Below are 14,582 nucleotides of genomic sequence, written 5' to 3'. Positions count from 1 at the left end.
TTCCTTATGACCCGTAGATCTTACAAAGTATATCTGTAATTTTACTTTATACCTGGGAATCTCTGATTGAAATAGCTATTCTTTGCTTGATGAACGTTTGAATAGGCCTTTCGGCTGTGCCTAGTCTGGATAGGAAAGGTTGAGATAAAGTTTGCATATCGTTTTTCAGGGAATGTTTTTATCCTTTCAAAATTATGAAATATACACACATATAGAAAATACACAAAATATAATCTACAGACAGATTTAGGAACAGAACACTATCCTATTGCACCCCAGGATTATCCTTTATTTCTTTCAGATAACAATGTCCCTTCACCCGAGAGTTAACCATTGTCTTATATTTTTATTGCTGTATAGTGTACCACCATAGGAATATACCAATATTTATCATTCTATCGAAAATCAACATTTGGGTAGTGATTGCTTTTTTTTTTTTGTCCTTTACTTTTTGCTTTTATTCACAATGTAGATACAAGCATACTAGTATATGTATCCTGATATATATGTGAATAAATTTCTCTGTGGTGTATATGTTGGATGGGACATTGTTGGGCCACAGGGTAAGTTTATCTACTTTTGGTAGATAGTGTCAAATTTTGCTTCCAGAGTGGACATACCAATTTATACCCCTTATGTGTGGAGTAAGGGGTTCTAGTTACTCCCCATCCTTGTCTTGGTATTATCAGACATTTTAATTTTTTTCCCTTCTGTTAGGTGTGCAATTAACTAAGATTAACAGATAAAACACAGGATGCACAACTAAATTTGAATTCTCATTAGAAGAAGAAATATTATGTAGTATAAATGTCCCAAATATTACATGACATAGCTATGTTAAAATTATTTATTGTTCATCTGAAATTCAAATTTAATAGGGCATCCTGTATTTTTATTTGCTAATATGGCAACCCTTTATGCAATTTTCTTATTGTGGTAGAAATTTGTATTCCCCTAATTTCTATGAAGGTCGAGAGCCACTTCAAATATTTATTGGCTATTTAGATTTATTATCTGTGAAATCTTTCTAGGAGAATTATTTTCCCATTTTCCACTGTTTTTTTGTTTTATTTTGTTTTCTATCATATGCACTCTGAAAAACTCCTACAATAATATACATTTTGTGTGTGTGTGTATTAGTTTTGTGTTTGTTTATATGTATTTCATGTGTTCATATATCCTCTCCCATTATTTGGCTTATTTTTTCACCCTCCTTATGTTGTTATTAATTAAACAATTTATTCATTTTAATGCTGTTGCATTTTATTAATCTTTTCCATCACGATGAACATTTTTTTATGCCTTTAATGTACCCTTAGGTCATAAGTTCTCCTATGTAATTTTATAAAAGCTTTATGTGTACATCATCTACCTGCAGTTGATTTTTATGTGTGCTGTGAGCTAAGAGTTCAGTCTTTTGTATCTTTTATGGATAAACAATTACCCCTGTGCTATATATTGAAAAAAATATATTTCTTTTCTCACTATAGTTTTTGCAATGTTGAGACTTACAGATTTCCACTGGAAAACCGAGAAAGAAGAAAGTATTGACACAGAAGGGGATTTAGGTATACGCCTATACCATAGTGGCAAATTGCTATTGAAGGAGCCAAAGAGTGTCAGCCCAGGGTCCACTTGTAAGCGATTTCTTGTCACTTCCATGATGTGACACCAAAGCCATTAGCAAAAATTTTGTCAAGCACCATAGTTAAGTGTGAGCTTCATGGTATCTACTTCTCAGGGCAAGGAAGAGAGGACTAAACCCATTTCTTAGAAAAAAAGGTATCAGAAGGAGCTAGAGAAACAGCTTATGCCAAGAAGGCCTGGGGTGATGAGGGGGAGCAGGAGTTTCGGGCGAGCAATGATAGAGGAAGACTAGGGTCTTCAAAAAACCCTGGCTCTGCTCAAGTCACCTCTGTGAATCCCCAGAAACTTTCCAAAAGTTTGGAACTGAATTTATGATGGTCAAACTGGAATGTGGCTTGAATAATTGTATTTGAGCATTAAAGAGAAGGCTGAAACCAGAAAGCTGGAGGTTTTGTTGTGGATAGTTGGGTTACAAAAATGAGAGGCAACGTGACAGGGTTGGGGTTCTGTTTGCTCAACTGGCTTTCTCTTAAGATTACGGGGCCAGGAATTGGAAGAAAAGAGAAGAAATGCTTCACTGAAGGTGCTGGAAAACTCCAACGCTGACAGAGGGCAGCAGGTAATATAAATGAATAGACTGAATCAGGTGTAAGAAAGGCAACCATGTCACGTCAGCTTGGTGATAAAGGGCTGCTGGCTGGAGCATGGGCGGCGGGGGGGGGGGGTCAGGGAGTGGTTGGTGTTGAGGACTGTGGCAGCCTGGATGCAGCACACAGGGCCCTTTGTAAAGGAGTAGCTGCTGCTTTTGTGCAACAGGGTGGTCCCATTTCGGAATGGAAGTCTTGTGTGGCAGATAATGCAGACCTTTCAAGAGGAACCAAGAATCTAGATTTTTACGTGAACAATCTCAATTATTAGTTGTTGGTAACTGGTTCATTTATTAAACACACACCCCCAAAAGTAAGAAAAAAAGAAAAGAATTCTAAGAAAACACCCTATGGGCCAAAGAAACACGTCTACAGCTGGACTCCTCTTCCACGACTCTGGACAAGAGCAACACACCTCATAATCACACAGGCCCACGTAAGGTTGAGTGAGAAGGGCTAGAAAGCCAAAAATGGCAAGAGTGACTGGGGGTTGGAAGGAGGGTGGATGGGCATTGACACCGAACATCGTTCCTCCACAATTTTGCTTTAAACTTGCCGTTTCAATCGAGCCTGAATGCCTAACAGATTATTGTAGAAATAAACTAAATAGGCCAAAAAGGAAATTATTTCTAACCACCTATAGAGCCACTTAGATAAATGCTCGGGGAGAAAATAAATACTGACCTGAAAGTAGGGTTAGTGATCACTTGCTGGATATGAACACCTTCATAGAATTCCCTTTACAGGAGCAGGTGTCCAGCAATAAACAGAATGCTTCTCCAGCAAGAGTTCAACGTGGTGTCAGGTCAGCTGTCCGTTATCAATAAAATTATTTCTCCCTAAAGAGTATCCAGGGATACCTTTAGGTTTCACTTGTCAACTCGTATCTTATTTTTCTCTCCTGCTCTGGCTGCCCTCATATCAAGCAGGAAATTTGAACTGGATCAGCCACGCGCTTTTTCAGCGGGAAGAAAACTCTTTCATTAGAGGCAAAAATTTAGTCTGCCCAGAAACACACATGCACACACTCATGCTTACACACAGATTCCTCCAAGCGAGGCTGCCTTATGTAATTAAAGGTAGTGTGTATCAAGCGTTAATTACAAAATTACTGTGCTCTTCTGAGTAGTGAACAATTATCAGGCAAGCAGCACAAATATCATCATGCCACAAGGCTGCCCTTCCTTTCCATGAGCTTTAACAATTTATTTGCAGGCCTTCAGTTGTTTGTTAATTATGCATGCCTCTCTATATATTCACTGCATGCCTGAATGGTTAGGTATGTGCCATATCACGAAGCTTATGCAAGTGAGGACCAGAAATTCAAAGATATCGGGTTCCACGCTTTCCTCAAAGCCATCTCTTTGCCCACGTGCACCTATATTAGTAAAGACAATATTGCAGCAAAAGACCTGGGCTCCAGTCAGAATAGTCATAGGGTTCAAGAACAAGTAACTCTACTTCTCTAAGTGTTTTTATCATGGGTTGTAAAGAACTGTCCATGGCGTAAATCAGGAGTTTATAATTTTAGAATCTAAAACAAATCAGACTGCTGGAAAGAAAAAAAAAGTATATAATTAAAATTACAAAGAATAAAAAATTTGATTCTTTGAACCCACATTTTTTTAATTTTTTTAATTATTTTATTTTATTTTTATTTTTTTTAAAGATTTATTTATTTGAGAGAGCGAGAATGGGAGAGAGAGTACATGAGAGGGGAGAGGGTCAGAGGGAGAAGCAGGCTCCTTGCCGAGCAGGGAGCCCGATGCAGGACTCGATCCCGGGACTCCAGGATCATGACCTGAGCCGAAGGCAGTCGCTTAACCAACTGAGCCACCCAGGCGCCCTACATTTTTTTTTTTTTTTAAACTATCACACGCTTTGGCACTGTCGGTTTCAGGTGTTAGAACGAGTGACATTCTGACAGCCTGAAAAAATTATTGGGGAGCTGATAGATATTTGAAGTCCTTCTCCACTGCAGAAGGACCTGAACCTGCAGTTTCAACTCCAGACAGCTATATTTTCCTGGCCTATACCTAACGTTTCAGGGCTGCTTCAAAATGCATTATTAATAAATGAGTAACACGTTTGGCATAACTGATTAAGTGACTTCAAAGGAAATTATTATTTTAGTATTTAGGAAAGAATATATAATAGCAGAAATGGACAAATATTACTTATAAAAAAAACAAGAATATTTGAATTTTTAAATAGTTCCCGGAGATTTGTCATATGACCTAAAACTTATACATAATTATTGATTTTTGGGGGTTTGTTGCAACCCATTTGCTGCAACAGGTTTCACATGTGCAAAACATCTTGTAGGTAGGTATAAGGAGGTGAAGCTCAAGGCTCTTTTATGGATACATGTCTTTAATAGCTTTCAAACTTTAGGATGCATTAGAATCAACTGGAAGGCTTGTTAAACCACAACAGATCCTGACGCCCCACCTCGACAGTTTCTGATTCCCTAGTTCTAGGGTGGAGACAGAAATCTACATTTTTTAAAAAGATTTTATTTATTTATTAGAGAGAGCAAGAGAGGAGCAGGAGTGGGGGGGAGGGGCAGAGGGAGAGGGAGAAGAAGGCTCCTTGATGAGCAGGGAGCCTGACATGGGGCTGGATCCCAGGACCTGAGCCCAAGGCAGATGTTTAACCAACTGAGCCACCCAGGCGCCCCAGGAATTTACATTAAAAAAATTTTATTTATTTATTTGAGAGAGAGAGTGAGTGAGAGAGAGAGAGCACGATGACACGGGACTCGATCCTGGAACTCCGGGATCATGACCTGAGCCGAAGGCAGTCGCTTAACCAACTGCACCACCCAGGTGCCCAGGAATTTAAATTTTTTAACATAGTCCCTGGTGCTGCTGATGCTGCTGGTCCAGAGACCACACTTGGGAGAATCACTGCTATAAATATAAGCTCCATCTTATCAGGAGTAAAATCTCTGTTGTTTATGTCAGTACCATCGTTGGCGCTCAATGAGCAGGTAATAAATGAACAGCACTGCCGAAAGCCATCAAAATCCTGCACACCTCTATTACAAAGAAGTTTTAACAGACCACTTTAGAGCAGAAAATCACCTAGATTTTTGGGTGCAAAATGCATTCCGATGGACTCAGATGCTTCCATTAAAGCAAAATACTGATTCTCCTTTGTTAACAAAATGTATTGCTACTAGATTTTTTTTTTATTATTAGGTTTTTAAACATTTTTATGAATTTTGCCACATTTGCTTTTTGCTCTCCATTTAACGTACATTTCAGAGAATCTACTTTTCCTATTCCAGCTGGGAGAGGAACATTCAGATTCATTGCAGAAATAACTAATGCTTGGGTTCTTACTGTTTTTTTCTCTTCTTTTCTTCTCATTCGAACCACTGTTGCAAGAGTGTCCCAAGCCACCACAAACAACTTATTCTAGGTAGCATACAAAATACAAATGACTTTACATCCCCAGAATAAGTTTCATCTGTGATTGGCAGAGGATGCTGTAATTCTGTCCCAGGCACACAGGAAATCTTTTATATGTATGACTCCATTTATATCTTACAGTAACTTTTAATGATGCTTGTTATTTTGAAGCTGCATTCTGTCTAATAAGTTGCCATCCAGCCATTTATGGGCATAAGGGAAAGAAGATACAGGAATGCTAGATTTGCTCTCTCAATCTGGTTATTTTACAGATGAGAATGCTGAAGTGGTTTTGTTTTCTATGATCACAAACCTGGGTGCCTGGGGTATTGGGGGAAGCCAAACATGATGTATACGCATTAGAAGAATTGGTAAAAATGAGTGAGTTGAGTTGGATTTAAAATCTGTATCTTCTTCCTAACACAGTACTTTGTTTGTCCCCCAATCGCTTCATCTGATATGTTCAGAGTTGTGGCTTTTACTCATCCCCTACAGATGGACACTCTTTATAGTAAAGTTGGGTAATTTTGTAAAGATCCTGGTGGAAGTAGAGAAATGGGAGTGGGGACGAGCCCACGGTGATGGTTTGTCCTTCCCCCTGCTGCCCCAGGTGGAAGTGCAGCGGTGGCTGGAGCTCTCCGAGCCCGACGTGAAACCAGGCGCATCAATTCCAGACACACTCTCCAGGCAAATCACTGCATATACTTGGTTTCACCTCTCCTTCTCTACCTCCCCTGTCCTCTGGCCATGCTATGCTATTGCAGGGGCAATGACAAGCCTCTGCTTAACAATGGGGTTGAGAAGGATTTAAGAAAGAACATCCTGGGAGGTGTATGTGGGGAAGGGATGATGTTTTTTTCTAGCAAGGGGAGGTGTGCTAGGCAAAATACTAAAGGTGACTCCCAAGATTGCTATCCCTAGTTATTCCACCAGATGCTAATCTCAGCACCGCTGTGAAGGGACTTTGCAGGTGGCATTAAGGTTTTATTTTTATTATACATACATACATATATATATATATATATATATATTTAGATCTATTTATTTGCTCATTTATTTGCCGGAGACAGAGAGCACAAGAGAGAGCACAAGTAGGCAGAGTGGCAGGCAGAGGGAGAGGGAGAAGCAGGCTCCCCACTGAGCAGGGAGCCCGATGCAGGACTCGATCCCAGGATCCTGGAATCATGACCTGAGCTGAAGGCAGCCGCTTAACCGACTGAGCCACCCAGGCGTCCTGGCATTAAGGTTTTAGAATAAACACTTATGCATGTGTGTATGCATCTGTTTATTTTCGAGTAAACCTGCTTTAGATGGGCAGGTTCAAAATGAGCAGATTCATGTGACCCTGAAAAGCAGAAAATTGTGCCTAGCTGAAGGGAGATGAAAAGATAGAGAGAGTGGGGTTCTCTGGGTGGCTCAGTTGGTTTAGGTGTCTGACTCTTGATTTTGGCTCAGGTCAGGATCTCAGGGTCGCAGGATCTAGCCTGGTGTTGGGGTCACACTCAGCGTGGAGTCTGCTGGAGATTCTCTCCCTTTCCCTTTGCCCCTCCCCCCACTTGCTCTTGTTCTCTCTCCCTCTCTCAAATAATAAATAAATAAATCTTTAACAAAAAGAAAAGACAGAGATGTGGCAAAGGGGAAGTCGCTGAAGAAGAAAGAGGGCCACAAGCCAAGGAGCACAGTGGTTCTAGAAACTGAGAGTGACTGCCAGCCAACACTCAGTGAATAGTCAGGAACCTCCATCCTATATCCGCTACAAACTAAACTGGGTCAATAACCTGAATGAGTTTGAATGCACAATCTTCACAGCACCTCTCAATAAGAACCCAACCAGTTGGCAACTTGATTTTGACCTTGTGAACCTGGGAGCAGAGAAACCAGCTGAGCCAACCGGAACTTCTGACCAACAGAAATATGAGATAATCTAAGAGTTACTACGTGTCTGATGATCAGTGCCTGCAGCATTGGCAACTAAGACACGAGGAATGAATGTGACCGAGGACCGCGTCAGGCCCATTTTCTCCCACAGCTCACATAGATCCTGCACACCCCTCGTGTTTGAGCACAGTCAAGGCAGAGGAAGAATCATCTGTATTTTGTCCATCTGTGTATCTCTGGCATCTGGTTCAGCCTTAGGCCCCTGGTACTGATATGACAGATTTATTGAATACAAATTAAGAGAGTATTTAATTTTTGCTACTGAATATATATTAACACTGAACGTTACTAAACATAAATTCGCAATCTAAATTTCACATTTATATTTATATATAATTTATATATAAATTTATATATTCATATAAATATATAAGTATATATTTATATACATTTATATATAAATTTACCCAGCAACCTCTCTGTGGTCGGTATTATTACACACATGAGTGAAGTGAGGCAGGGACAGTTACTAACCTGGTTCAGGTTATCAGGCCACAGCCTGATAAGTGGCAGAGGCAAGGTTTGAATCCAAGCAGGCTAGCTGTACCGCCCATGGTCAAACCCCTGTGCTCTGTTGCTATTTGCTAAGTAAATACATAGACACTGATGAGCATCGGAGATTTTTGGCACTGGCCACTGCTAAAGTTTCCCCCACCATTTGGCAAAGTTACTCATCAGTGGCCAGCCATGGGAAACGGCCAAGATGTAGCTCTAGAATCTGTTGCAAATGTTATGCAAACATTGTCTACTGTCGCTGGGAAGACGTGTCTTTGAAATGTTAACTTTGTCTCAAATAGTGTTTCAGATATGTTCTGCTTGGTCCTTTTTCAAATTGAGGAAATTTCCAGTTATGGCTCTCATGACTGCTTCATCTAATTATTCTCTTTCACTTTAGGAAGAATTTTTCTAAACATGAGGTTCAACCTGTTTTTCTTATTACTCTTATTTGAAGGGATATTTATATTTTACTAATTACTCTATGTGAGTTTTTGTGTAGTATCTGAGATACTTGTGGTGAATCAAACTGGATCTGTGATTTTTATTTTTAATCCATGGGTGGCAGCATGTCAAGTCCATATCTCCAGGTCTGTGTGCTTCACCTTTCCAAAGCAGACTTCATGGTTTCTCTTATTTCCCAACATTTCTTTGCCTGTTCTGTTCACTTGGTTTCTCAAAAATGAAATTTATCCTTGATTCCTGTCTTCCCTTTATATCTCACATCATACCCTCAGAAGATCCTTGTTTTATTAGAAAAACATGCCCCAGAATCCACTCCCTTTTCTTGTGTTGACCGAAGGTGCTTCCTGCCACAGGACCCATCATGCGGACGGGGATGAAAAGGTGAGTGGGAATGCAGAGCCTTCTGCAGTGACTTCAGCATGTGGCCAACCCTGTCCTGGGGACCTGGAGGCTGAACTGAAGGCTGACCCCACTGTTTCCTCACAGACCAATTGTCCTTCTTGCTCGTGCTACCTGCTTCATTCCGTTCCTATTCTCCCTCTTTTCTCTTTCCTACCTTCCCATTTGCTCTATTCATTCCTAATTTGCCCCACCTTTATGCTGTGTTTTAGTTTATTCCTTGTATTTTTTTAAGTTTTTTTTATTAGGTTATGTTAGTCACCATACATTACACCATTAGTGTTTGATGTAGTGTTCCATGAATCATTGTTTGCATATAACACCCAGTGCTCCATGCAGAATGTGCCCTCTTTAATACCCATCACCAGTATTCCTTGCATTTTTATAAAACAATATCTAAATCACATAATTTTACATTTTCCTGACCATTTAGAGCCCACGTTCAGAAGTCTAAGTAACTACATTATCCTATGCGTGGTCCAAGAAACCTATATCTGGCAGGTAAACGTCTTCTTTTACATTTATTGCTTCCAAAAATATTTTCCCTAAACTTAGGTAAAAGAAGAGAAGAAGGTCCCCTCAGTGAGCAAGAGACTGTCAAGCACAGACTCCCCTACTGACATTTTCTTTTCCTGTTCTTGGGGTAGGATATGACACAAGTATGAAAAGTAACCATTGCCAAAGTGAACTAATGAGTATATTAATATTTATAAGGTGATCATTAAAGCATTAACTTAATTTGAATGATAATGCTGTGGGCAGACTTGCCACCATATTCATTTCCATGCTCAGACTTGATCCCTGCAAAAAACATTGCCTAAACCAACTCCCTCTTCAACTGAACATGATGAGCAAAGAAGGTTGCTAATCACTGCTGGAGCGTGATCTTGAATTGATTGCACTGTGGGAAGACAGTCTTGCTTTTATATATTGCTATTGTTTGCTTAATACCTGGGACATTAAAGAGAGAGAGCGAGGAAGAGAAATATACACTGCACTTTCACTGTAACATGCTTACTGGAAATCCTCATCTCAGAAAATGGTTCGAATAATGAAAAAAAGTGAGGCTTTGATGACATAAAGCAATTCATTATAGAAATACATGACAGAAGTGTTAAAATAACTTGAAGTGTTATTTAATTATTGGTTCACTTAAGTTATGTATTACAATAATAGCTGTTTCATGTGGCATCGTTATTTTAAATTACTAGTGGTATAAACACATTTTTATGGGCCCATAAAAAAGTAAATTCCTTGTACCAGTGGTTATTAAAACTAGTACTATCCTGTACTTCTTATATATTTTTGAACTGCATTGGAAAACAATTGCAATTGGGTATATTTATTCAAAGTAATATTTCCAATTTTTGTGGTATTTGATAATAAACTCTTGCTTGGCCTGGTATTTTGATAAGAATACTGTGCACCTGAGATCCAAGTTTACTGTCTTCAGTGCATACTGCTCATCATTAAAATCAAGATGGTGATTTCTCACTTACTGTTGTGAAAATTAAATGCTTACAAATACATAAAGCGTCTAACAGTGCTTGGAATATAAAGGTTACTCACCAATCTTGCCCATCACCATCATGATTGTGTTATCATACTAACATCATAACTGTTAGTAGTCGTTCTATATGAATTCTATATGATTATTTATTTCCTACCTCAACTTTTAATGTTTTCTTTATCTTGGCTGCAGCTACATTTCTCTCAAATCTGCTTCAAAGCAGAAATCATCTATTCTGCCATTGTACCTGGCACCTCCGACTGTCTTGAGTACACCGAACATGGTCAATTTAATTCAGTTCATCAGACATTCATATTAGATTTGAATGGTGTGTTTAAAAGAAAGCTCAAGCTTCCGATGGCAGCGCCACGCTACACAGTGTCTTCCCTTCTGTTTTGCTGATATGATCTGCAGATGAAAGTGGGTGCAGTCAGAAGCATGGATAAAGCCACTTTGGTCGTGACCTTCCTCACATCTTTCATCCCTCTTCCGACTTAACCTTACTCTCGCTCTATCTCACATCCCCGTGCCCTGTTACTGACCCTTTCTCTTCTCTGTTCCTCTTCCCAGGCTGCAATAAATTTCTGGAAATGTGCTGATATTCATACTTTCTAAATTAAATTGAGCTTTACTCTACCTCAGCGATTGTAATAATAACAAAATGGCAGAAAGAGTTTCTTCTTATCACTCTTTCCCTTCGGGGTCTAGGAAGTGATGAGGTATCATAGAAATACAGATAGATATTCACAAGAATATTCATGTAAGTTGTGTGTGAATGTTGTGCAGTGTGGGCATTACAATGATGGCGATAATAATGTCTATTAATTATTGATCATTTGCCATTTTGAGATATATAATGCATATTATCTAGTCCATTTTCATAATAACACCTTGTAAGACGGATATTATTATTCAGTTCAGAAAGGTTAAATCACTTGCCCAAAGTCATATGACTAATTAGGAGGCAGAGTTGGGATTTAGAGCACAAGTCACTTTAATTTCAAAGTTCAATTTCCTCTTACTCTGCTGTCTTGCACATCTATTTTGGGTTGTTATTTGTTTTAAAACTTTTACACTTTTGTATGTCTTTAATTTTATAATTTCAATTGTACTTCTAATCATATACTTGGCTGATTCTAACTTTTTTTTATTTTAAATTAAAACTTTATATTTTTAGAGCAGTTTAAGTAAGGTTCACAGCAAAACTGAAGAGAAGGTACAGAGATTTCTCAAATACCTCCCACCTCCACACATGCACAGGTTGCCCCAACATCAACTTCCCCCACCAGAGCGGTAGACATATGTTACAACTGATGAATCTACCTTCACACATAGTGAAAGTCCATAGTTCGTATTAACTTTGCTTTATTTTGAAATTCAGAAGATGCAGTTGTGATATTCTTCTCTATTGTTATCTACCTATCTATCCATCTATGAACATCATCTATCATCATTTATCTATAATTTCCTTCATGTTGTTGTAGAAAAATGAACACCCTCTCTCATTTCTTTAATGACTCTTTCTAACTCCTCCACCCTGAGTATGAAGGTGTGAATGGCCTCACTTGAGTGCTGTTCTCGATTTTTTCACCTGGGTTTGATTGGTCTTTTTTTTTTTTTTTTGAAAAATTTTTAAATTTTATTATGTTATGTTAATCACCATACATTACATCATTAGTCTTTTAAAATTCAGCAGTGTCTGAAAAATCCTCAGTCCACGTCTTAGGCCCCAAACTCCATTTCATATTTTCTGGAAGGCACGTCCAGCCAACCGTCTCTGACTCCACACACATTATTTCTCCCCTTTCCTAAATCAGGTAATGCCACTCCTCCCAGTAACTTTTGAGTCATCTTGCCCTGTCTTTCTTCACCGGAAGCACTATTTGATTTGCCACCAAACCTGGATAATATTCCTTTTATTTGTTATTTTTTTAAAAGATTTATTTATTTGAGAGAGAGAGAGAGAGAGAGAGAGAATGCGGGGGGACGACAGAGGGAGAGGGAGAGAGAAACCCAAGCCAACTCCACGCTGAGCGTAGACCCTGTGTATCTCTTCCTCTTAATTTCCATGATTATTTACCTATTTTATCATAATTTGGAAAAATCCTTTTAACAACCTTCCAGCTGATATCCCTGCCCCCTTCTTCCTGTCCCACAGGTAGGATTTACTCCTTCTCTGCTGACCTCTAGCTCCAACTTCTTGTTCCCATTTTATCCCCTGACCTCCTCTTGATCTCCCACTTAAGCTTACTCTTTCTACGCTGTATTTTGCTTGGAAAAATATTTGGCCTTTTTAAACTCAAATTTTTCTTTTCTGTGTGATGTTCATCTTTCTTCTATGTCTGTTGAAATTGTCAGCCATTTTTCAACATTTGTGTCAAGTATTGCCTCCCTAAATTATTTACCTATCTGCCAAGTAGAATTCAAATTTCTCTCCACCATGATTCTGCAGTGATTTGCACATAGATTCCAATATTACAGCAACGTTTTGTTACCATTTGATTTGCATACTTAGATTGTAAGTCTAAAAATAAGGCAAGTCTTCTCGTTTTCTTTCCCAAGAAGATAAACACAGGTTGAATCACACACTTGATACTCAATAATTGCCAGTAACTTAAAGTACTGACCCTGGGAACCAATCATCTTGTACATAATATTTTACAGTACAAAACATCTCTATAGTGACATTTACTCCCTGCCCACTCTTGCTCCCTTCCTACTCCAGTGCACAAATAGGAGAAATCACCGGCTTTATGTGCATTTCAATTCCACCTGCACAATTTAACAGCTAGTGAGTTGGGCCAAATTATTCAACTCCTGAAGTGATGATATCTTCACCCAATAGCTGGAAATTTGGTTGTTCTCAGGATTAATGAGATGATATATGTGGCCTGTCTTAAAGGACATGACATGTATGTCATGCTATGGAATCATGCCTTTCCTTCCTTTTGGCCTCCCCTATTCATTTAGAAATCCAGTTCCATATCACTATTAAATATTGAAGCTTTCTTAGTCAGAAATTCTGATTTTCTGTCTTTATTTTCTAGTGTTTTATATTTGACAATTTGATCCTGGTCCCCTAGAAGGCATATTCCATGAATTATTGTTGAATTTTCTTTTTTTTTTAAAAGATTTTATTTATTTATTTGAGAGAGAGAGCACATGAGAGGGGGGAGGGTCAGAGGGAGAAGCAGACTCCCCGCCGAGCAGGGAGCCCGATGGGGGACTTGATCCCGGGACTCCAGGATCATGACCTGAGCCGAAGGCAGCTGCCTAACCAATGAGCCAATTATTTATTTGAGAAAGAGAGAGAGAGAGAGAGGAAGAGAGCCAGCACGAGTGGGGGGAGGGCCAGAGGGATAGAGAGAACCTCAGGTACGCTCCCAGCCGAGCACGGAGCCTGATGTGGGGGCTCAATCTCACAATCCTGAGATCATGACCTGAGTGGAAACCAAGAGTTGGTTGCTTAATCAACTAAGCCACCCAGGCGCCCCACCATTTTCATGCTTGATCAGCATTACTGGAAGATGACATCATGTGCTGGCTTCCTCTGGGCAGAGCAGAAGCAAGTCCAACACAAGGCCTGAGTCTCTATTTTCTTTGCAACGTATACACTACCCTAATCCCCAAAGTTCCTACTTCGAAACTGGAGCTCAGTTTAGAGAAATAGAGAAGGAAGCAATAGACTTAGGAAAATCACATTTATTTAAATCTTTTATCCCATTAGCAACATGTATTGAGAACTGATTTCTAGAAAATGAATAGAAAAGAGATGATATTTTTCTCTTTAATTATTTTTAAAAAGATACTTGTTTCATTCTGAAATATTTATGTCATTCCTAAATTCAAAGAGAAAATCAGGCTTGTATATATCACGTATACTTAATGAGAATAAGTGAATACACCCTCAAAATAATAGTGATAAACAATTTTTGCTTATCCACTTTCATTGGTTGAAGAAATAAACTTGCAGGTATAAGAGGACTATGTTCTGGGGATCTATGTACAACATGGTAACTATACTTAATTGTATTGTACTTTATACTTGAAAGTTGCTAATAGAGTAGATATTAAATGTTCTTACCAAATAAACAATAACAATGAAATGTAATTATATGAGGTGAT

The sequence above is a fragment of the Eumetopias jubatus genome, unplaced genomic scaffold (assembly GCF_037043125.1).
Source record: "Eumetopias jubatus isolate StellerSeaLion01/CBP00866 unplaced genomic scaffold, mEumJub1_p1.0 scaffold_16, whole genome shotgun sequence".
NCBI classification, from domain to species: domain Eukaryota; kingdom Metazoa; phylum Chordata; class Mammalia; order Carnivora; family Otariidae; genus Eumetopias; species Eumetopias jubatus.
This window is presented reverse-complemented; position numbering follows the sequence as displayed.